The sequence below is a fragment of the Emydura macquarii genome, unplaced genomic scaffold (assembly GCF_026122565.2).
Source record: "Emydura macquarii macquarii isolate MOO-44397 ecotype Brisbane River unplaced genomic scaffold, CSIRO-AGI_Emac_v2 contig_2063, whole genome shotgun sequence".
Taxonomy (NCBI): Eukaryota; Metazoa; Chordata; order Testudines; family Chelidae; genus Emydura; species Emydura macquarii.
In genome coordinates, this window is record NW_027132200.1 from 3,076,689 (window position 1) to 3,102,970 (window position 26,282).

At 38.6% G+C, this 26,282-nt stretch overlaps 1 protein-coding gene across 1 annotated transcript in view; it reads right to left on the minus strand.

Moving 5' to 3' along the window:
- The window catches only part of CSMD1 (CUB and Sushi multiple domains 1), a 1,845,645-nt gene that overhangs the window by 1,658,571 nt on the left and 160,792 nt on the right, over positions 1-26,282 (minus strand). The gene's annotated exons all lie outside the window — the stretch shown is intronic.

Sequence of the window (26,282 nt, forward strand, 5' to 3'; positions counted from 1 at the left end):
GACATCAATGTGTCAAAATCATAATAATTCATGTGAGATATACCATGTCAGGTACTGTTAGAAAGTACTGTGCTAAGTCAGATGATGATACTTATGTTCATGTGTAATATGTGAAATGGAAGTTATAGATATATTTGAGATATCTGTATTTCAAATTGTGCTGCCTGGGCAACACCCAGATAGGATGGCTGCAGAACAATAGCCTGCTTATTGGCCCATTAAGACACTCACGGATGCAAGGGGCCCAGGAAGAAACTAAAGGCATACCTGAAGAGTTACCAGGATTGGCCCATGTGACTCTGGACTCCATTTTAGTTCTTGCAATATTCCACAAGAACACATGGCCAAGGCCAGAGGGTATATAAGGCCAAGCCACAGAATCTATTTTCTCTTTGTTCCTGTTCAGCTATGTTGCAGTAGAATTCCCAGCATATGCCCACCCCTCGCACCCCCACCCACTTGGTGCTAACAGTAAAACCGTGACCTGACCTTATTAGGCTGCAGCTGTTGTTGTCAGCATTTAGTTGTTATGCTGCTACCCCCCCCATAAGAAAATCGCCTATGCACCCCAGTGCCTATGTTGTTCTCAGATAGCTTTGTTGCCCACCGATAACGGGCTATGTATCCCGTGCCATAACAGCTCTACCCAAGGCCACAGGCCTCGTCATAGTCTGGCACGTACTAATGTATATCCCTCCCCCAATCCAGAGCTACCAAACTTGCAACGCATTCCCTAGTATAAAAAGGGGTACGCCCCATGCCCAAATTGAGAAAGCGTTCGCCAGCCTGATCACCTGGACCGCCCCGCTTCTCCCGTTCCCGTACTCTGAACGCGAATCGTGAAAGCCGGCCCGTACCGAATGATATGCTACGACTCCTTCTCTGTTCCTAGTGGTGAGATATAAAAAGTAACTGCTTTGCCTGTTTCTCTGCCTGCTTTATATGATAATCATTTAAGCTACGTATTAAGTATTACAGCGTGTACCCCATATTCCTTAATAAAATTTTGTTGTATTATCCAACTGACTGATGATTGACTCTGGGGGATCCATAACCTGTCGCGACAAGCTACAGACATACACCTGCCTCTGGATCAATTCATTTTGCATCTGAATCAAAGGACTTAGACCCATCCAGGTGTTGGATGTATACCAGAGGAACTGTACAAGCTTGCAACTCCACAATTCTCCCAGAGACTTGATGTATATGTACTTACAATCATCTGTATGTATCTGATTTTCTTTGACCCTTTAACATTTGTCTTATGGTTTATTTCTTTCTGTTTACAATAAAACTTTAGTTTTAGTTACTAAAGGATTGGCTGGCAGCATGGTATTTTATGTAAGATCCAAACTTATATTGAACTGGTACTGTGGCTGACCCTTTGGGGTCAGAGGGAACCCACTTAGTAAAGAGAACAGAGTTTAAATAACTGATTTCTTTACTGGACCCAGTGGCTAATTGGGAGCCAGGAACTGAAATGCAGTAAAGGGAGCTGTGTGTATTTGTGTACTGGCTTCTGTGGGGATTCAGAAGCACAGTTTGTGGCTGGTTGGGAAGCCTGACTTCAATGTCACCCACCAATGTTGGGAGAATCTACTCTCTTTTTACAGCCTGCCTTGACCTTGGCATTATCAGGTGGCTACCCTGGGCACAGGATGGGTCACAGGCTTATGGACTGAATCCTGAACACATTATTTAGTAGGTAATACTCCCTTGGAGCACAATCTGTTTTGGTACCCTCAGGAAGGGGAGAGTTCAACTTTATACATTGTCTTCTATATTCAAGGCACAGTATACTGAAACCCTATACAAATGTACCCAATCCTCCTCCTTCAGCTACATTTGAAAGAATCTGCTCCAGGACACATAACAGGATGAAATTCAGCCAGCTCCATGGATTCATACCCCTGTCCTTAGATTCATGGCAGGAAGTCCAAGGGTCCAGGGATCTGCAAGCTGGAACAGATCAGGAGAGGTAATGCTGGTGTGGGACAGGAGAGATGCCCATCATCCCACTTCACTAACTCTGTGAGATATAAGATCAGGCATTCATACAGCCAGAGTCTTTCTGAACTCCTGAGGACAGCCTCCTCCCATCATTATAGTTCCACTAAAAGTAAGTGATATCTGACAGAAAGGTTTGAGTGAGTGAATTGCAGGATTGCTCTCAGAGCCAGTGCAGAGGTATAGGGCTTTATCACTGATGGTCCTTTATATCATATAAATCCAAGGAGATAGGCATGTTTGGGAAGATAAATACTCTGCTTTTTCTGCCTGGGACAAAACCAACCCTCTGGATGAAAGAATTTGGAGGAAACTCTAGGAGGAGTATTGTTCATATCAGTCCTTCTTTTTGGGTTTTTCCATTGAAAGGAATGAGTCAGCCTTTGGTTTAGATACTAGAGGCCTTTTATTGCACCCAATGATATCAATGGCAAAGATCCCACCGTCTTCAGTGGTGCAGTATCATGCCTTATTAGGCCAATGATAATGTAGGCAAATATGGAAACTTGCACAGCGTAATAGATAAGCACATTTTAAAATAAATAAAAGTTTACTTCCGAAAGAAAATCAGCTGAGACATTTGAGCTTATCAAACACTTTGTTCAAAATGTATACCAGGATCTTTAATTTTCATCTAAACAGTCATCAGCGAAGAGCAGGAGACATAGACATTAAGGTCTATTAAGGCATGATGGGTCCCCATGGTCAAGTTTACAGGATTCCTGACAAAATTTGGTAGCGTTAATACAGAATTTTATGCTTGCTACACTTTTGTGCTGACAGAATTGCACTATTCTGTCCTCCCCATTCACCATTCTATTCATTTAGGAAAAATATAACCCACTTTAATAGATTTGTGTACACAGTATTTGACGTATGCATGTCTCCAGTTTTAAAAGCATTATGGCTTAAGGGAATAACCAGCTATAACCAAAATGACAAAGCTTTCTGCAGATCTGTTGTTACTGAAAGGCCCTGGGATGCTTTTAAGAAGAATCAAACATAATTAGTCCACAGATAAACAGATTTAGCTGAAAGATTTTAAGTAATTAAAATGATAATGTTAATGCAGCTTGAATTGCTGAACTTTAAACCTCCCTTATAAGTTAACAGAGCACAGAGTAATATCTAAAACTTTATTTAACTATTATTGTACATATGAGGTATGTTACTGAGGTCTAAGACATTTAAGCAATTATTTTTTCTTACTTTCTTATCCCTCACTTTATCTTTCATTGTCCAACTGAGAACCAGTTGTTAGTGACAAAGAATCCATATTGACTCTAGCTACCACTGTTTAAAATAGATATCCAACTGCCACCTCACTGAAGGCAATGTGCAGTTCCCATGGAAGTCAGTGGTAAAATGGCCACTGATCTACTGGGAGCAAAATTGGTTTAAAATGTCCATAACACAAATAATTTGCTCTAACTGACAAAATGTCTTTTTTCTCAAAATCTGCCCTCTCTTCTTCCAAGCTCCTTAGAGCTAACTAGAAGGTCCTTAGTTAACATCTTCCTATGTAACAGCAAGCTGGTGAGAGAAGAACTGCAATCCAGTTAGATATGACCTACAAAGAAAGATAATACCTCCTCAGAGATGAATTCAGGAGCCTGTGGTCTGCAGTCAGAGTAAGAACTTGGACCATTACAATTAGTAGTAACGCAAAATGACACTATTGCCATTTGGCTTTGTTTTTCCCTATTGCATTACATTTTTCATTTACCACATCTTGATACAAATGAACTATAGATAATAGTGTGTTATCCCTCACTTTATTACCAATATTATTTTCTATAGGCAATTAGCATTCTAAGTAGAAATTCCTTCAGATAAAGTGAAATAATATTCTATTCAAACCAGAGCTTATGCCAAACTACTATCTTGGACTCATCATTCTATTTACAATACCTGCATTAGCTAATTGTAGGGAGCAGGGGCTGCAGACATACATGCTCAGCTGAATGTGTGAAAGACACAGCTATCTACTGGAAAGGCTGAATATTAATGAGAATGTCTCTAGGCCTAAATTTTTCTTTCACTATCCTGGCTCTATAGTGCCATCTTTAAAAAATGGAAGAAGGAGGATCATGATGAGATGACTGGCTCTGTGGATGTGAGGAAAGCGGTGGATGTGATATACCTTGACTTTACCAAAGCTTTTGACACAGTCCCCCACAGAACTCTTGCCAGCAATTAAAGTATGGGTTTGATGAATGGACTATAAGGTGAATAGAAAGCTGGATAGATAATTGAGCTCAATGGGTTGTGATAAATGGTTTGATGTCTGGTTGGCAGCTGGTATCAAGCATAATGCTCCAGGGGCCGGTTTTGTTCAACATCTTCATTAATGTTCTAGATGATGGGGTGGATTGCACCCTCAGCAACTTCATGAATGACACTAATCTGGAGGGAGTGGTAGGTGTGCTGAAGGGTAGAGACAGGGTACAGAATGACCTAGACAAATTAGAGGATTGGGCCAAAAGAAATCTGATGAGGTTCAACAAGGACAAGTGCAGAGTCCTCCACTTAGGATGGAAGAATCCCATGCATTTCTCCATACTGGGGACCAACTGGTTACGCAGGATTTATGCAGAAAAGGACCTAGGGGTTACAGTGGACAAGAAGCTAGATATAAGTCAATAGTATGTCCTTATTGCCAAGAAGGTAAACGACATATTGGGCTGTATTATTAGGAGCATTGCTAGCAGATCGAGGGAAGTGATTATTCCCCTCTACTTGGCACTGGTGAGGCCGCATTTGGAATACTGTGTCCAGATTTAGGCCCCCCACTACAGAAAGGATGTGGACAAATTGGAGAGAGTCCAGCAGAGGGCAACAGAATGATTAGGGGTCTGAGGAACATGACTTATGAGGAGAGGCTGAAGGAACTGGGCTTATTTAGTCTGCAGAAGAGAAAAGTGAGGGAGGATTTGATAGCAGCCTTCAACTACCTGAATGAGGGTTCCAGAGAGGATGGAGATAGGCTGTTCTCAATGGTGGCAGATGACAGAAGAAGGACCAATGGTCTCAAGTTGCAGTTGGGGCGGTCTAGGTTGGATATTAGGAAAAGCTTTTTCACTAGGAGGGTGGTGAAGCACTGGAATGGGTTACCTGGGGAATTGGTGGAATCTCCATCCTTAGAGGTTTTAAAGGCCCAGCTTGACAAAGGCCTGACTGGGGTAATTTAGTTGGGGTTGGTCCTGCTTTGAGCAGGGGGCTAGAGTAGATAACCTCCTGAGGTCCCGTCCATCCCTAATCTTCTATGATTCTATGATTCTCTACGTTAGATACATTAGATACAAAAGTTTGTCCAAATTTTTGGTCCTAGATTTCAAAGGCCTCTCCAGAACTGGTAGAAACTACCTGAAGAACTGCTTCACCTTCAGAATAGCTGTGTTCTTAAAGAATAGAACAATTGTCAACAAGGCAGGGACTCACAAGTGCAGTACACAGATGATGAGCTGGCAGCACATAGTCAAAGTGCTCAAGACACTGTTCAAAAGACTAGTCCCAATTAAAACCAGTTAGTGTGGGAACCTTCTTTTCTGACAAACACTTTCAAGTACCTCTTGGTAGTGCTGCAGCAGTCCTACACCTATTTTTCTTTGCTCTTGCTGGTTATGCATTCCAGCTGTTCACTGCTTTCCTTCATCTTGTCTGACTACAAACTCTGTTTGCCATTGCTGTGTAGGTTTAGATTTGCTCCACAGACAACCCAATATAGGGTTCCACCACGTCCAGAGAAAACAAAATTTCTATACAATGTCTCCGTACAGTTGGGGTTTAATAAAGTCTCAAATAGTATAACCCTTAATTGGCTGGTATATTGACACAATGATACCAGAAATCTTCCCCTCCTGAGCCTTCCTTTCAGGCTTAGTTTCTTTTATGTCTCCTTCTCACTAGACTGGCTCACAATTCTCTGGAGTCTTTTTCTAGCCTACCTCCAGACTTCCTTTCTCTAGCAGACTCTTAGCTTGGAGTCTCAATACCAATCTTGTCTAACTGCAATCTCTCATTTCCTCACTGGCAACAATTGTTGCCCACTGCAGATCTCTGAAGGAAAAGGGAGGGAAGTTTATTTATTTATATATTTTAAATAGTCCTACCTTTTCCAGCAATCCTGGGCAGGCTACAGGCCTTAAAACCCCTCCAATGTTTTGGTTTGGGACAAATATCAGAGGTAGGCCCTGCATCTCTTTTTAAAAGGCCAGTCATCCTGTGACACTGTCATGTAAGCAAGATTCCTTGTCATCAATATAGAAAGCTGGAGGAAATTCCCGTACTCACTGCATTTTTCATAGAAACATGACCACCAGCAAACATAAACCCATTTTTGAAACCTCAAGCTTATGAATGACCATCCCAAAACAATCCCCAGAGAGGGTGAGTTTCATGCAATGGTAGCACTCAAACAAGGCTCTAAAACCCTTGGTGCAAGTGGAAGAAATCTGGCCAACTGTCCTCAAATGAAGTTTTCTGAGTAATCAACTAGAAGCCAAACATATCTTGAATTTGGGGTTAGAAACTAGAAAACTTTGTCCACCTTTTCCTTTTTGCAACCTGTTACACTCAGATGACCCACTTTCCCAGCAAGCCATCCTAAAACAGTTTTCCAAATTAGTCCAGCTGCTGCTGCTGTTAATTGGAGACACCTTCTAAAGTACTGCCAACCGCAAGTGATTGAAGAACATGACACAAGAACCCAGAACTCATGAGATTCACATGAAAATGATTTTTAAAAATAATAAATTTGGGGTCTACATTTGATTTGTGTTTTTGAGCCCTTAGGGGTCATGTTTTCAAGTTTTCAACTATGAGGTCTATAAACTTATTTTATTTTTTGTAATGAAAACAGATTCACACATGATCACATGACCCCAGTGTAAGCCTCGTGCCAAAGCCACCCCGCCATCTTAAATTAGCCTTGACCAGCCTTGGGTGAAACTCAAGTTCACCTCTAAAATTGCAAGAAAAGAATGCATTTTAGGGTGGATACAGAGACACCCAATAAATGGTCAATAGATAAGATAAGCTCTGACCAGGGAATTCATGCTGACCATATGCACAAAGAAGGTCATAAATAAATTACAATTTGGGCATGAGAGATAAAATGGAAAAAACTTGTGCACAGAGGAGGAAACATGGGTGCCAGTGTGTGATTGGTTAAATTTTGTTACTTAAAACAAAAGAACAGCCATACGAGGGCAGATTGATGGTCCATCCAGCCCAGCATCTTGTCCTCAGACAGTGCCCAATGCCAGGTGCTACAGACAAAATAAACAGAACAGGTAATCATCAAGTGATCCATCCCCTTTCGCCCATTCCCAGCTTTTGGAAAATAGAAGCCAGGGACACTTCTGAGCATGGTTTTGCATCCCTGTTCTTCCTGGCTAATAGACACTGATGGACCTATCCTCCATGAACTTATCCAGTTCTTTTTAGAACCCTGTTATAGTCTTGGCCTTCACAACATCCTCTGGCAAAGAGTTCCACAGGTTGACTGTGCATTGTGTGAAGCAATACTTCCTTTTCTTTGTTTTAAACCTGCTGCCTATTAATTTCATTTGGTGACCCCCTAGGTCTTGTGTTATGAGAAGAAGTAAATACCAATTCCTTTTTTTTATTTTCTCCACACCAGTCATGATTTTATAGACCTCTTGCATATCCCCCCTATCTTATCTCTTTTCCAAGATGAAAAGTCCCAATTTTATTAATCTTTCCTCTTATGGAAGCTGTTCCATATCTCTAATCATTTTTGTTACCCTTTTCTGTATCTTATCTGATTCCAATATATCTTTTTTGAGATGAGGTGATACAGTATTCAAGATGTGGGTATACCATGGATTTATAAAGAAGCAATGTGATATTTTCTGTATTATCTATCCCTTTCCTAATGATTCCTAACATTCTGTTAACTTTTTTGACTGCCGCTGCACATTGAGTGGATGTTTTCAGAGACCTATTCACAATGACTCCAAGATTTCTTTCTTGAGTGGTAACAGCTAATGTAGACACCACATTTTATATACATCATTTTATATGCAGGGGTATTAGATAATGTGATAGGTTTGGTAGAGTTAATTGAGGTAGCTAGTTTTACCTATATAATGTAAATGAAAAAACAGTGCTCTTTGGGAATCAACTCCGGACTGCAGTACAACAACAAGCTGTGAGACATCATACCCTACATGACCATGATGTGTAAGGGCACTGGGAATGCCCAGATGAGTGGATCCTGATTGGCCATTGTGTGAAATTTGTTTGTATATTGAGAGTTGTGAGCATAACAGATTTGCTTGGCATATATATTCTGTGTGTTTTGCTAATAAATAGATGTTTAGAGTACAACTATGTAAGGTTCTTTCACTGGGAAAAGGTCCCACAGACCTGTAGAGCCCTGAATCCTGTGGGTCAGGGACAATACTTAAATTGACCAAGCTTCTCCCTAAGCCCTGTGGGTAAGCGTAAGTACCTTACACCCAAGCCGTCTGAAGGATAAGGGGGATGGACTAGATGACTTCCTGAGGTACCATTCAGCCCTAAATTTCTATGATTTACCATTAGAAGTCTGATTTTGATCCCCCTGTAATTTCTCCATCAAAACAACCATCACAGCAAACCTTACTCAAGGTAGATTATTTTAAAAAAAATTCATTATTTAACAAGCTATTTTGGAAGTTGTGGGTGACACTGAAGAAAATCCCCAAGGCTCCATTTTGTATACTTACCTTCCATTTTCTGTTTCTGGCTTCCCTCTGGAATAAGCAAGAGTCACTTCACTAACTGAAAGCAACAGGTCATTTACCATTGGACAATGTAGGTCACATAACCAAAGCTGGGAGATCTCTGGGTTGAGCGTGCTGGTAAAATGAGCAATGGCTACAAAAGCTCCCAATTCTGGAGCATGATCAGTAGGGAGAAATAAGGGAATCATGGCTCTATGGTAAACAACAACTGTGATCATGTGCAAGAATACCAGGTAGCTGCTAGGTAGCTGCTGTTCCAGAGAGGTAGCCATGTTAGTCTATATACAGCAAAAACAACAAGAGTCCTGTAGCACTTTAAAGACTAACACATTAAATTTCTGTAAGTATAAGCTTTCCTGGGCTGCAACCCACTTCGTCAGATCTGACTCCCGTTGTTTTTTTTTTAGGTAGCTACTGAGCATGTGCAGTAAGGGGTCAGCTAGCTGACTAGCTGGCTGGCCACAGCTCATCCATACCAGGTATACCTTGTTCTACAGGTCAGAGCTGCCAATCATAATTCTCAGGTAATAGTTGGTACTGACTATGTGTGAATGAGGTAATTGCTTAAGGGTATATAAGGAAGTCCCGACAGGACAGTATAAAAGCTCAGCTGCCAGCAAGCAGACATCAGGAGCCAGCGAGAAGAGCTGCTGCAAAGAAGCTGCTGAGAGACCTAACTGCAGAAGATCGGAGGTGCTGACCAAGAGGACCGGGGAGCTGCTGGAAAGGCGGTTTAGAATTCTGAGGTGAGCACAGCTGAAGAAAGCAGCCTCAGCAACCTCTCAGCAGCAGTAACATCAGCAACAGCTGCAACATTGAAACAAAACAACTAAGGGATGAAAGGATAGAACAAGAGAAGCTACTGAGAACGGTAACAGTAGCAGCACCAATACTTGTGACAACCGGCAGAATCAATAGGTAGCCTGAGTTTATCAGTTTTTAACTACAGTATAGATGTGCATACTTGAAATTGTGTGTGTGGTGTTAATTGCATTGTACCTATGTAAAATGTAAAGTACAAGTTAAGAATTGCTATCAGTGGTTTGTGGCAAACTGGCCATTTGTAGCAAAGCACCTCACTTAGAATCATTTAAACTGTATGCTATTGTAGTTTAAATGCTTCCTAACTTGCAACAAGGGATTTGTGTCTTATTTAGGATTTTAGATTACATTATAATAGGGATTATTAGTTACATTCATGTAATGATACATTGTTTTGGAAAATATATTTTAATCAGAAGGTTACATCCATGTCCTTCAAGGGTTTTCTTAACTACCCTGAAGACCCCAGGAAAAGCAGATTAAGGGGGAGATAGGCAGGTTATTCTACCCAAAGCCTAAATTTCAGGGTAACAAAGGGGAGGGTCACATAATCAGTTGGCTTCCAATTTTAGAAACCCCAGTGCTTTTCTCGGCTCCTCATATCTCCAAATGTCTTGGCCTACAAACTCCAGATGTATTTTGTTGGCCTTGCTGAGGAGAAGTTCTTTTTGCTTTCTTTTGTTTAGGAGATGGAAGAGAGATATTAAATAGGTATCTAGGAAGACCTCAGCGGGTGTATTCAAGTCCATTTTCTAACCAGGGTCTAAACAGTGTGCAGTAATTGAGTAAATGAGTCCAAGGGCCACACATTGAACAAGGAGGATAAAACAATATTGAATAGCTCTTCATTCAGTGGGCACTGTCCACCCTGAGCACTGAATGAGGCTGGAGTCTTCAGAAAAAATATGTGATCATGTAATTAAAGACTGTATCATAATGCGTATTCATAAGACAGCCAAGTTAAGATTGCACAAGCAATCTTAAATCTGGCATTTCTGAACTTTTGAGTGCTGGATTGTGCAACCTTAATGTTCTTTTAATGTAGTTATGTGTATATATAATATAAATGTTTTTGAACAAGTATGTAATGTAAACAATCTTGCTGCTGACTTCATGCTATGCTACTGGAAACTGTTTGAAGGTCAGTTATATAGCAGTGGGCAATTGGGTGACAACTGTAACTGTATGTACAGACTTTTTAATATTTCATGGTGTTTTATTTTGTAACAAAGCTATTTGTGTGTATTTAACAACGTGTAAGGCACACAGATAATTTAACGATGAGTAAGGAGAAAAATACTAAAGAGAGATAATTAAAGGTGATGTAACAGAACCTATAGCTGCTATTGTTATAACAATTTCAATACTTCTCCCCACCCCAAAACAGCTGAAATTACCATCATCTTGAAATATTAATAGTGCAGTAAATACTGATATTAAACTTTAGTAGCTACTACAGTTTCCAATGCCCCAAGTTTCCAATTGGTCAAGATAATTGCACTTTTGAAAAAAAAATGTTCTGAAACATTTCCACACATGCAGGAAAAGATTTTTTCTTAACTACTTTACAGCTTTCAGAATGTAAGGCTGAGAACTATTGTGGGACTTTGGATTCTGGCAGTGTGTAGGTAGCTCTGTCTGTGGGTGTCTGCCATCTAAAATCATAATGTCTATTGTTGCATTATTAGAAAGCTGCCATTAAGCAGAGCTGCGTACTATCATAGTTGCTGGTGCTTAAGTATAAAATTATATGCTCGCTGATTCCTAAACCTGGATGACTGTATCAAGGAAGATTACTTAAACATTGGAAGCTTAACTGAATTGTGTACAGAAAACTTTCTGATCTGGTAAATCAGGCTATCTGTATATACTCTTAAAAATAAAAGAACAGCTTAAATGGTTCCTCCACCTCCTTCTAATTACTCTGAAAGAGACTTCATTGAAAAACTCTTTACACACATTTAGAAAAGCTGCAAAATATTTTAATGCAAGTTTAGAATTCAGTTCAGATTTTTATAAAGAGTGGGCAAGTACTTATGAGGTCTATGTTTAAATAAAAGGTGTGTGCTTTCTGCTTCACTTTCTCATCTGCTGTCCATTCAAATAACACTTTCTTAAGAAATACTATAACCTAATAAATATAGACAATGGGCTAAATTTCACTCTGTTACAATGTTTTTAATCCATAGTAATTCCACTAGCATGAGTGATCTTGATTTAACCTCTTCAGATGCAGGGGCTGCAATTTGCAGTGACTGTGACTGTAGAGATAACTGCAACACACAGATATTTAGCCCCAGAAGGGGTACAAGTGTCAGTTCTGACACTGCTCTTCACCAAACTCCATTTGGGACTTCATAGTATAAGAGAGTCCACTCACTACTATGCATCATCTTATGGCAAGGTGTGGTGTAGCAGCCAGAGCCCCCTGTCAATGGTTGTCCAGCACTGTGATGGTTTCTCTGCCTGGTAAATTGTCCAGTAACTCTGTACCCAGACTAGGTAAGTCTTTGGTCCATCTCTTCTAGTTTTTAGTTGTCCAAACTAAAAAAACCCAGAAATCCTTGAACAAAAAAGCAGAACCTTCTGTCCTCTCTGGGGCTATTTCTCATCTTTCCTGTTTGTTCCCTGTGTTTTCCAGTCTCTTCCCTGATTCTTTTCAGGGTGTCTCCCAGATCTCCCTGTTTGGAGAGCTTTTCCCTTAGTGATCCAGGTCTGTGCAGGAACCTTCAGCAGTCAATATGCTTTTCGTAAAGGGAAATTATGCCTGACCAATCTACTAGAATTCTTTGATGGGGTCAACAAGCATGTAGACAAGGGTGATCCAGGGGATTTAGTGTACTTAGATTTTCAGAGAGCCTTTGACAAGGCCCCTCAGCAAAGGTTCTTAAGCAAAGTAAGCGGTCATGGGATAAGAGGGAAGGTCCTCTCCTGGATCAGTAACTGGTTAAAAGATAGGAAACAAAGCGTAGGAATAAATTATCAGTTTTCAGAATGGAGAGAGGTAAATAGTGGTGTCCCCCATTGGTCTTTACTGAGTTATGTTCAACATATTCATAAATGATCAGAAAAAAGGCATAAACAGTGGGGTATAAACATTTCCAGATGATACAAAACTATTCAAGATAGTTAAGTCCAAAGCAGACTGCAAAGGGATTTCACAAAACTGAGTGACTAGGCAACAAACTGGCAGATGAAATTCAATGTTGATAAATGCGAAGTAATGCACATTGGAGAACATAATCCCAACTATAGATATAAAGTGATGGGGTCTAAATTAGCGGTTGCAACTCAAGAAAGAGATCTTGCAGTCATTGTGGATAAGTCTCTGAAAACATCCACTCAATGTGCAACAGCAGTCAAAAAAGCTAACAATGTTGGGAATCATTAGGAAAGGGATAGATAATACAGAAAATATCATATTGCTTCTTTATAAATCCCTGGTATGCCCACATCTTGAATACTGCATGCCGATCTGGTCGCCCCATCTCAAAAAAAAGATATTGGAGTTGGAAAAGGTACAGGTAAGGGCAACACAAATAATTAGGAGTATGGAACAGCTTCCATATGAGGAGAGAGTAATAAAACTGAGACTTTTCAGCTTGGAAAGGAGATGACCAACGGAGAATGTGCTAGAGATCTATAAAATCATGAGTGGTGTGGTAAATAAGGAAGTGTATTTATTCCTTCTCATAACATAAGAACTAGAGGTCAACACATGAAATTAATAGGCAGCAGGTTTAAAACAAAGAAAAGGAAGTATTGCTTCACACAATGCACAGTCAACCTGTGGAACCATTTGCCAGAGGATGTTGTGAAGGCCAAGACTATAAAAGGGTTCTAAAAAGAACTGGATAAGTTCATGGAGGATAGGTTCATCAGTGCTTATTAGCCAGGAAGGGTAGGGTTGCAAACCATGCTTTGAAGTGTCTATTTGCCAGAAGCTGGGAATGGGTGAAATGGGATGGATCACATGATGATTACCTGTTCTATTAATTCCGTCTGAAGCACCTGGCATTAGCCACTGTTGGAAGATGGACCATTAGTCTGACCCAGTATGGCCATTCTTATGTTATGCTCTTATGTTCTTGCTTCCTGAAGTCTCTACTCATATAGTGACAGTTTCCTGAACTTCTCCCTTTCACTAGAACTTCCTGATATGAACTTCCTGCCTTTATAGGGACCTTCCCTCCAGCTTTTTTCCCCAGATGTGGTTTATCACTATGTACGCCTGGCTCCTTTTACACCGGAATCATCTGATTCCTCTCAGGTGGGGCCCATTCTGTAAGCAAGTTTAGCATAGCCCCAGACTTTCTGGCCCACAGGCAAGCCACCTTGTAACAGCTAGTCCACAGTTCCCAGGAAATATCCTAGAAAATGCATTGATTCAACATATCCAGCTCTGCATCTTCTGCCGCCAGCCCTACTCACGGGCTAGGCTGAGCCAGTCAGTATCAAACTTCAAGATAGAGCAGGTGCTGCATTTTTTTTATTAGATGGACTTGCTTCCACTGAGGGACATACAACTATAACTGGAACCTTGGAAATGAATCCGCCCAGATATATACTAGTTTAACGGAATATTATTGTACCCACAGACTTTTGCTGTATGAATAAGGTTATAGATTATGAGGAAGATTTAATTGAAGTTATCTTCTACAATTGGTAAGGACTGGGGGTGAGGGGAAAGCATTTATGGATACATGAATAGACAAGTTCAGGCATACTCAACCTACAGACAAATCACCCCTCGCCTGGACCTCATCTGATTACAAAATATAAATTTTAACAAAGAGTGCATGAGATGACAGTCTTCTTAATCTGTATTAATTAATCTGGTCACCCTAGCTAGGATACATTGCTCTTTTGGTTTTACCCATCTTTCAGACAAGACTTAAATATTAAATTCTTAACTTTTGAGTTTACTAAAAATAAAAAAAACTAAATAGGCAGGAAGGGGCAGGAAATGTTTTCTAAGAGCAGGGGCACCAACCCATGTTCTGCTTAAATTGTTGCTGTAGCTAATAATTTTGTGCCTACTTCAGACCTACTTGTAGTTTCAAAAGATATGTGCTTTTGCACTTTCAGTCCTAAACAATTGTGTATATTGTAGCTATGTACTGCTAAATGGCTGCTGCATTCCTCCCAAAAGGAAACTGCATTTCATGGTGAGTGAATTCTATATTTGTAAATAAACAGTGGAATGAAAGATGTTCTATAAAAGAAAAAAGTTAATTGTTATAGTAGTCTGCAATAATCAATAGCTGTAACTTCTCTAGCAAAAAAAGAGACAACCTTTTATTTAGTACCAGGAATATCTTTTTTAGTATTCGTTGTTTTAAATATGTGCAAAGAAAACATGATGCCACTTTGTCTGCGTTACATACCAGTACTGCCAAGGTTGCCTGGCAACTGGGAAGAGTTGTAGCAGACAGCAAGGTAGGCCTGAAAGAACACATAGGACTCTGTAGCAACAGTGGCACCAACTTTAGGTGACAAATCATTGCTGCACTGTACATGTTCTATTGGATAATCTTATTGCTTTTCATTATTTTTTTTCTTACGTAACAAACATTTAGCAAGAGAATTACAGCATTCCAACAGGACTACATTTTAAATCATACATAATATGGCGCAAACTCTGCAGAACACTGTATGCTCTCACTTTATATCTGAAGTTAATCCATGTAAATCAGCAGAGTATTTTGGATTTACACCAGTGGAAATGAAAGCAGAATCTGAACTTGTGACTACAGCCACTGGGAATGATGTAGAAGTGGCCCTGTGCAAACAAAGAGACTTCCCAGTCTCTCAGGGTTGTGGGAAGTTCTCTCAAACTGAATCGCCACAGAGAAGCCGATGGGGGACACAGTACAGCAAATGCTTGTGTCTGATAGGTCTTAAAAAGGATAGGACACAACAGTGGCTCCTTTGACCACTCTAAAAGCTTCAATTTTGAGCTCATATAAGACATCAAAATTGTACATCAGGAGGGTCCCTCTTACAGCAAGAGAGAATGAATGCACATACCGCCTTTGAGAAAGATGACCAAAGCTCAGTAGATGAGTTCAGTTTAATCTAGTGTATATGACTTTCTCATGCTTGGCAGAACCTAACAGTACACAGCATAAATTGTTAATAATTGAAGACTGCAGGGACATAAAAATAGAGAGAATGAATTGTTTTATTGCTAGTGAAGCTCTGCTTGGCCATTGTTTTTCAGAGTTCAGGTTCCCCAGTTAAGCGTTATCTAATTCAAATTCTATATTAAGATCTTCCAGTGTCAAATTAATTCTAGTTCTAATCTCAGTCAAGAAGGAGTGGTCTTTCATGTATAATTTTAAATTGAATGGCATTGATTCTAATATCCATTGAGGTCTTCAGGTTATTAGTCTGAATAGTTCAAGGTGTAATTTCCCCTTACTGTTGTGTTCCCAAATTATCTCATAATGTGTCATGTCAGAGACTGTGTATACCATACACTATAGACAGAGGTTGGGAATGTCTGATTCATTGGATCTGATGCCTTAAGAGTGACATTTTAATGCTTTTTCCATCTGAAGGAAAAATTTCTCAATAATTCCTCCAATTATTAAAATATCAAGAACATCTATTCCTACTATGGTAAGGAATATAAGACCAATTCATTTGTGAGAAGTTGGCTTTTCCCCATGGAGATGATTTCAGCATTCTGAATAATAATATTTAACACTTGCATAACACTTTACATCTTCAAAATGTTGTACAACCATGTAGCCTTACATTTTCAAAATGCATACATTAATTACTGTGCCTTAATTTTCAGTTTCCTAGCTTAAGGCACATAGGGCCCAATTTTCAGAGGTGCTGAGTGCCTTCAGCTACCAACGAAGTCCTATAATGAGACAGCTTTTCTTACTTATTTTATTTCACTTGGTTGTTTAATGATTTAGGACTCAATCCTAGGCAGAACTGCATCTGTGGCATAGGATTCAGAAGAGAGTTACTTTGTAACTCACCAACAAATCAGAAAAGATTTCTAAGTAAGCATAACAGATAGCCATGTTCTGTCCCCAGTTACAGCTGAGCAATTCAACAGAACATGGCCCTCTCTCTTTTTATTATAATAAAGGATATATTTGTTATAGTAAAGTATATTGATGAAAATATATTCCTCTACAATTTTGTCTTCAAGAACAAACACCCAATAGATAATAGTAATAATACCAGCTCTTAATGATAATACGACCTTCCACTTTTCATCCATACATCTCAAAGCAATTTATCAATGAGGAATGTATTGTTATCCATATTTTACAGGTGGGAAAACCCAAATTCTTCTTCTTCCTACGTTGCTATATATCCAGAGTAACTCCATTAATGTCAATGGATTAAATTCTGGTTTCAGTTACTTGTTTAATTCCTGACTGACTCCACTGAAGCCAATGGAGTTTCTCCATGACCTCAGTTAAATGTTGTAAAATTGGAATAACTCCTAAATTTACATTGCCTTGTGTATTCATTTACATCAATGCAAAGTAGAAGTGAAATGCTACCGTTCTGATTTGGCCAACTTTACACTGGTGTAAGATAACTAATCACGTAATTTATAGGGAAAAAAGTGAATTAAATCCATTTTTCCAGATTAACACCAGCATAATTAAGATCAACATTTGGAGGGTGTGGTAAAGTTGGAGTAACTGAAGAATCACTGGAAAAAAATGCAAACATTTAGTACAATTTTTAAACAAATTCATTTTGTGTTATCCACCCTTCTGTGTTTGCTTTTCATGAATGTTTTGGAAAACATGTTCATTGGTATGATTGTTCAAGAAAACTGCAAGTTTTAAACTAAAATTACAGAATATTCATGGAAAGTAAATTTGCCATCATGATCCTGACTCTAAAAGTTACATTTATCCGGATGAGAAATATACCATGCAAGTTACATGTCCAATCAATACAAGTTGTTAATTGCAAATACAACATACTCAGAATAATATTCACAAGCAACAGCTCATGAGCAATCCACACACTGAAATATGTTCACACAAAACATTTATTGAACAATTTTAGACAATAAACAAATGTGATAACTGTGATCTGTTGATGGACAAATTCATGAACAGGAAAATGTCTAAGTTTATGGAATTAATAGTTACTACTAAAAGTTTGCTCAACTCTGGTAATCAGTATCTAGCAGGGCAAGAATTACATCATAGGAAGTATGGTCTCTATTTATTTATTTATTATTACTGGGCTGAAGAAAGCCAAGTTTGCAATTAGTGCAAATAAAATGCTCACTTTTAAATTTTTACATGCATTTCCTTCTATAAAATATAAATAAACTCAGACAGGAGGGAAAGATGTACTTTTATTACATTTCTTTTGAGTTTACACCATTTTTGCTTTACCCCTGTATGGTAATAAAAGAGCCTTGTGAAAAACAATTAAAACACCACAAATACAAATAAACAAAGAATCAGGGTGCCAATACTAGACACCTCTCCCCGTTCCTCTACATATATTTGATCATCATGAGTATCCACTAATCAAGCGATTATTGAAAACATGTTTAAGAGAAAGCATCTTCTCTGAGGCAAGGTATACATGAGAAGAAAAAGAATTATAGTACATCTACTTCTGGCACTCTGATTCTGTCTGAATTTTCAGTCACAAATCATTATTTTTCATGTAGCTGTTCAGAAATAATTGTATCATACAGGATAAATTGAAGGCTCAATATATAAATCCAGGCTAGAGCATTTATATTTCTCACACATAAAACTATAGCAAATCGGCTTGGTGTAGGATTAAAAAGTGTCTGTCAATTTTTTTTTAAACATAGTTTTCTATATTTCTACTGTCCATTATTTCTAATATCCTCTTAGAATATTGAAAAAAAAATCCTATCTGCTTTTCCTTCCCTATTTGTCAGACATTAATTTTCTTCAGAGTTTATATTGAGCTGAAATTAAAAAAGAGTACTGGTCACAGTTTTATATTGCACATTTTAAAGAATCATTTTGCACCTAACTATTGCTTATTATAAGTCCTTGTGGGTTTGATAATGAAATATTTTATAGTACTCTATATTTTCACTCCATATTGCACAAGCAAAGGTCTGTTATTGTAGGGTTGCTTATAATGGATAGGTTAATGGCACTGAAAAAAATGGCAGAAAAGTACTTAGAAATAAAGCACATAAATACATGAACTTTACAGAAACATAACAGAACAAAGGAAGGTCTAATAAAAACTTAACAGTTGCTCTTTTTGTTTCAAAACCTCTATTTACAATGGACCTTTAACAAAATACACAAGTATCATCAGTGTTGTCAGGAAAGCACCTGGAAAACCATTTAGTAATTTGCTCCTACAGAACCAGAACAGCAACTGCCAGCATTTTTGCCAGATCTAAAAACGATACAGACCTGAAAGGAGCTGAACATCTCCTGAGAGACGCTGAGCTGAGTGTCCTGAGCTCTCACAGAAATCAATGGACCTGAAGGCACTCATCAACTCTCAGACAATGTTCGCCGTATCACAGGATCAAACCCGGAGTGTTCGTTCATTCACTTCCATTGAAGTCACTGGAGTTTTATTGCTAAATTAAATAAAAGCAGGAGTGTCCCCATAGTTAGCAGATAGTGGCCTTATAAGAGTCATAAATAGAAGAGAAGAAATAAAATAGATAGAGTATAATTATTGATTTTTGTATTATGGTAGTGCCTAGGAGCACTAGTCATGGACCAGCACACCCACAAAACAAAAAGATGATCGCTGCCCCAAAGAGCTGACAGTATAAGTAATTTGCTTATTAAAATGGCTGGGAGACAGAGTGATACATTTAAAAAAACAAAGAAGTTTTTAGAATCTATAACACCTTCTGCCATTAAATTATAACAACCAGAAGTTGGATCAAATTTTAATACTAAAGTCCTATAGTGTCCTTATAAATGTGCTATGCCTCACTGTTGTCAGGTATGCAGTGTCATAGACAAGTATATATTTTAAAAAGTCTTTCAAATGTGCTGTGTATATGTATTTAAAGGGCCCTAGGCTCAGAATCCCCAAACACTCTGTAAAATTTAGCTCATGTGAGGTTTTTAAAAAATGTAATCTAATGTGATTTGCCACTACAAAAGAGACCTATGCGGAATTACAATTTCATGGTTGTTTCCCCAAATCAGTTGTCATATAGAACAGAGTAACAAGTAAATTCAAGTGCAAATGCAGTCTTATGAGTTTTTCACTGCTGAAATGGCCCCCTGCATTCTTGGGCTTCTTTTAATTCATTTTTCAGTGAGTCAGATTTAAAATGCAACTAGCCCTCTATTATTAATGACAACTGTGAATTCAGAGAATGGGAAATTAATTACATATATACACACACAAAAATTTAAGTTAATATTAAATATTCTGACTTGAACTCTCACACAGTCAGATAAAGGATAAGGGTTAGATGTGAAGCTCTTATTTTGATTGTGATTACAGTAGTTGATAAACATAAACCTCAATACTGGAAGAGAAGATTATGTTAATATCAGTTGGAACAAATTATAGTTTACAATTAACTTTTCCCCCTGTGGTAAAGATACAAGAGAGATTTCCACTAGAGCCAGTTAGGAGCAGAGTGAAAACCTGTTCAAGCTGACTTTAAACATATCTGCCAGCAAAATTTTAACTGTGACCATTGTATGATGATTTTAATCTTTATAAATGTCTGTTATATTTTTTGAGAAACCACTCAGAGCACAGGGTGGTGCTCAAAACAAGTCAAAGGATATAAATAAAAATGAAAAGCAAATACAGGCTGGCACCCTGTCCTTAACTCACACACTAGCACCTACCAACTATAGAATATAAGGTCACACAGTGTTTTCATGTCCATGATACGTTTTGGCACAATGGTAAGAGATTGGAATATCAACCTCAACTGCATCAAATTCAAGCTCTTTCTCCTTGCATTCAAGGACTTGCACAACTTAGCCTCAACCTGTACCTTCCACCATATCTCCTTTCATGCCCCGACTTCACTCTGTGTCCAATTTCTGTTCTACCAATAATTCATACATTCACATGTACATAGAGTTTACAGCCATAAGGGACAATTAAATCATCTAGTCTGAACTATATATCACATACACTTAAATTTCACCCGTTAGCGGTTTATTAAGCCCAATAACTTCTGTTTTATTAAAGCATGACCTCCAAAAAGGAGTAGTGTCTTGATTTGAAGACACCAAGTGATCGAAATCCACCATTTCCCTTGGTAATTTGTTCCAATGTTTAACATCCATACTGTTAAAAACTTTAGCCTGGACCAGTCCTGACTTCAGCCTTAGCCTGGACCAGTCCACACAAGAAATCCACTTCCTGGACACTACAGTGCAAATAAGTGATGGCCACATAAACACCACCTTATATGAAAAACCCACTGACCACTACATGTACCTACATGCCTCCAGCTTCCAACCAGGACACATCACACAATACATTGTCTACAGCCACGCCCTGAGATACAACCGCATTTGCTCCAATCCCTTAGACAGAGACAAACACTTACAGGATCTCTATCAAGTGTTCTTAAAACTACAATATCCACCTAAGGAAGTGAAGAAACAAATTGACAGAGCCAGAGAGGTACTCAGAAGTCACTTACTACAGAACAGATCCAACAAGGAAAAGAACAGAACACCACTGGCCATCATCTACAGCCCCCAGCTAAAACCTCTCTAACACATCATCAAGGATCTACAACCTATCCTGGAAGATGATCCCTTACTCTCACAAACCCTGGGAGGCAGGCAAATCCTTTCTTACAGACAGCCCCCCAACCTGAAGCAAATATTCACCAGCAACTGCACACCATACAATAGAAACACTAACCGAGGAACATATCCTTGAAACAAACCCCATTGCCAACTCTGCCCACATATCTACTCAAGTCATAGGTCCTAACCATATCAACCACACCATCAGGAGCTCGTTCATCTGCACATCTACCAATATGATATACACTATCATGTGCCAACAATGCCTCTCTGCCATGTAAATTGGCCAAACCGGACTGTCTTTACACAAAAGAATAAATGGACACAAATCAGACATCAGGAATGGTAACATTAAAAAACCAGTAGGGCAGCACTTCAATCTCCCTGGACACTCAGTAACAGACTTGAAAGTTGCCATACTTCAACAAAAAAACTTCATAAATAAACTCCAGTGCAAAACTGCAGAGCTGGAACTAATAAGCAAACTTGACACTATCAAACTAGGTCTGAATAGAGACTGGGAGTGGCTAGCCCACTACAAAAAATAATATTCCCTCTTTTGACATTCACACCTTTTCATCACTGTTGTGAATGGCCTCATCCACCCTGATTGAATTAACCTTGTTAACACTTATCCTACTCACTGTGATGTAACTCACCCATCCTTGCATGTGTATATTACCTACCAAACTGAAGTTTCCACTTCATGCTTCCGACGAAGTGGGTTTCTGCCCACAAAAGCTTATGCCCAAATAAATGTGTTAGTCTTTAAGGTGTACTGTTAAAAACATGTGCCTTATTTCCAGTTTGAACGTATCATGTCTCTGGCTTGAGCTTCCAGCCATTGGTTCTTATTATGCATTTCTCCATTAGATTAAAGAGCCCTCGACTACCCAGTATTTTCTCCCAAGAAGGTTCTTATACACTGTAATCAAGTTACCTCTCAATCTTCTTTTTTCTAAGGTAAAGAGGTCTTGCCTCACTATAAGGAATTTTCTACATCCCTCAAACCATTTCTGTGGCTCTTTTCTGAATCCTTTCCAATTCTTCAACATCCTTTTAAAAATATGGACGGGACATCAGAACTATACACAGTATTCTAGTATCAGTCTCACCAATTCCATAAGAGGTAAATTCACTCCCTTATTCCTAGCCACCACTGTCCTGTCAATTTATCCATGGATGGTGTTAGCCCTTTTCGCCACAGCATTGTGCTCATGTTCAGTTTTTTTATCCATTGTAAGCACATCCTTTTCAGAGTCATGGCCTTTCATGATACAGGCCCTTATTCTACAGATATGGACTACATTCTTTGTTCTTAGTTTTATAACTTTGCATTTGGCTATATTAAAACACATTTTATTTGAATGGGCCCAGCTTACCAAGCAATCCAGATCACTCAGTCTGGCTTACCTGTCCTCATTATTATTTACCACTCTGCCAAATATTGCATCATCTGCAATTTTTATCAGCAGTGATTGTGTATATATTTCCAGATCATTGAAGAAAATGCTGAATATCATTCAACAGAAACACCCCTATTCAGGTATGATTCCCCACTGATAGCATTTTGAGTTCTGTGGGATAACCAGGTCATAATCCATTTAACTTGTCTTTATTGATATTGTACATTGCTAATTTTGTAATTAGAATGTCATTTGATACTAAGTCAAACTCTTTATAAAAGTTTAAGTATATTACATCTATGAAGTTTCGTTTATCAACCAAACTTGTAATCTGATCAACAAATGATATGAAATTAGTTTGGGAAGACCTATTTTCCATCTTGACTGACAGTAATTATATTTATAACCTCTAATGTTATATCAATTGAGTCCTGTATCAGCTTTTCCATTATTTTGCCCAGCACTGATGTCAGGCTGACTAGTTATCTGACTCCCTGGGGTCTTTAATATTCCTTCTCAATTTTCCACACATCATAATTTTTACTTTATATCAGTGATGGCAGACATTCCCCCAGTTTTCCCTTTTCTAACACCTTCCTTTGTGTATCATTCATGCTGACCCCATAATATTTACAAAGCACTTTGCAAACATTAACTAGTAAGTTTTCTCGCCCATATAGGAAGATACTATTTTCCTCACTTTACAAACAGCGAAAGTGAAGCAAAAGTGAAGTCAGTAGTCGGTGTTAGGGTTATGCTTAGAACTCAGACATTTCTGGTTACTAGTGCAATACTCAGACCGCTGCGCTATTACCTATTTGTATGGGAAAGTATGAGCTATTGCCAGCATAACTGAGACATGCATTTTATAGGCACACAGATTATGCCATCCTCTGAAAGAAATATTTATTAAGATGTACCAGGAAATTGTTCTTCTTTAATTTCTGAATGTAAAATTATTTTTACCAATTTACATTTTATTAATTGATAGCATAAGTTGTAATTTTATCTTCATAACTTTTGAACAGCTTGACAAGAAATACTTTCACTCATTAAGCACAGATGCCTGGCTATTGTCTTAACATAGCTTGCAAACTTGTGTTGTCTCTGAATACTTTGCATCAGAAACATTACTTGCTGCATATTGTTTATCTTTGAGTTATTTCCATTGGCATAACCTCTACAACGAGTCCATTTGTAGGCTGCTATGTAGGGATTAAGCCACACAAATTCTTTATACACTGCAACAAATTCCTTGTACACTGAACTGAATATTGATGACTCACACAGGGAATAAAGAGTGTTTCACATCTACAGTGACAAATCCAGACATAGTGGAAAACACTTAAACCAATCTAAACTGAGAATTCCCTCATTCAATATATGTGAATGTATTCCATCCAGCACAGGGGAATTCGATATTAGATCTCATCTTGACAGATAAAGAGGAACTGATCACAGGACTAAAAATTAATGCTAACATAGGTACAAGAGATCATGACTAGATCACATTTATAAAGTGTAAACAGAATAAAGTCTAGACCAGTAATATATATATATAATTGGTGCTTTAAAAAGCCAATTCCACAAAACTAAAAAAAAAATTATGAGCCAAATCATCCGTGAGAAAAATGTGAATGATAATTGGGATTTGTTTAAAAACACTTACTATATACCCAAAAAGCCACATTTGAGGAAAATAGGTTGTATTTGTTAAACAAACAACCTGGGTTACAGGGGAAGTGCATGAAGGCAGGCAGGCAGGTTGGCTGGATGGATAGAGAGATAAAGGGGACATTAATAGTAAAGAATATAAATCAGAAGCCAGGAGTTGTAGAAAATTGACAAGGGAAGCAAATGGACAAGGCAAAATCTATGAGCAGTGGAGTTAGGAACAATAACAAGGAGTTTCTAAGTATATTAGGAAGAAAAATCCACTAACAATGATTGCTGGTCCATTACTAGATGGAAATGGTAGAATCATCAATAGTAATGCAGAAGACACAGAAGTGTTTAATAGACATTTCTATTCTGTATTTGGGAAAAAACAGATGATATAGTCTTTTCATATAACAACACTCTTTCCAGTCAACTGTTATCTCAGGAGGATGTTAAAAAGCAGCTACTAAAGTTGGGCATTTTAAATCACCAGGTCAGACAACTTGCATCTAAGACTTTTAAAAAAGCTGGCTGAGGAGCTTGCTGGACCGTTAATGTTGATGTCAATAAGTCTTGAAACACTGGATAAGTGCTATGAAACTGAAAGAAAGCTAATATTGTGGCAGTATTTTAAAAGGAAAAATGGGATGACCTGGTTAATTATAAGCCTGTTAGCCTGATGTTGATCCCAGGCAAGATAATGAAGCATCTGAAACAGGACTTGATTAATAAACAATTAAAGGAGGGTAATATTACTGATGCCAATCAACATGCGTTTATGAATAAATCCTGCTAACTTGATATCTTTTTTTGTGATGAACTTACAAAGTTGGTTGATAAAGGTAATAGTGTTGACATAATATACTTAGACTTCTGTAAATCCTGGACACAATTCTGGATGCAGTTTTGGAAACAATTCCAGTCCATAAATGAAGAAGGATGTTAATAAATTGGAGAGGGTTCAGAGAACAGCCCTGAGAATGATTAAAGCAGGGGTCGGCAACCTTTCAGAAGTGGCATGCCAAGTCTTCATTCATTCAATCTAATTTAGGGTTTTGCATGCCAGTAATACATTTTAACATTTATAAGGTCTCCCTCCCCACCCTGCCCCTTCTCACCCCCTGCTCCCTCCCATATGATGTGGGCCCAGCGCCCTGGCCAGGAGCCTCTCCTGGCCCCAAGCAGCAACGTGCGGCGGTCACTCCCCCCTCCCGGCTCCACCCCTTCCCCACGCCCCTCTCTCACGTGACGTGGGCCCAGCGCCCTGGCCAGGAGTCGCTCCCAACACCACTAAAAATTATAAACAACCCTGGCATCAATGGCAGTGCAAGTGCTGCTCAAAATCATCTCGCATGTCACGTTTGGCACATGTGCCATCGATTGCCGACCACTGGATTAAAGGATTAGAAAACATGCCCAGTGATAAATTAATGATTGAGCTCCTTGAGTGTAACAAAAAGTTGATTAAGGGGTGACTTGATTACAGCCTGTAAGTACCTATACAAGGAACAAGTATTTTGATAATGGGCTCTTCAATCTAGCAGAGAAAGGTATAACATGATCCAATGGCTAGATGCTGAAGCTAACCAAATTAAGGTTGTAAATAGTGTGCACATTTTTAACAGTGAGTAATTTATCACTTGAATAATTCACCAAGGGCCATGGTGGATTTTTCATCACTGGCAATTATTAAATCAAGATTGGATATTTTCCTAGAAGATATGCTGTAGGAGTTATTTTGGGGAAGTTCTATGGCCTGTGTTATACAGAAGTTCGGACTGGATAATCAGAGTCATCCCTTCTAGCCTTGGAATCTATGAATTAAGGACCTGATCCTACATTCAAGATACTTTTTTCCTTTACGGACCTGATGCTGTGTT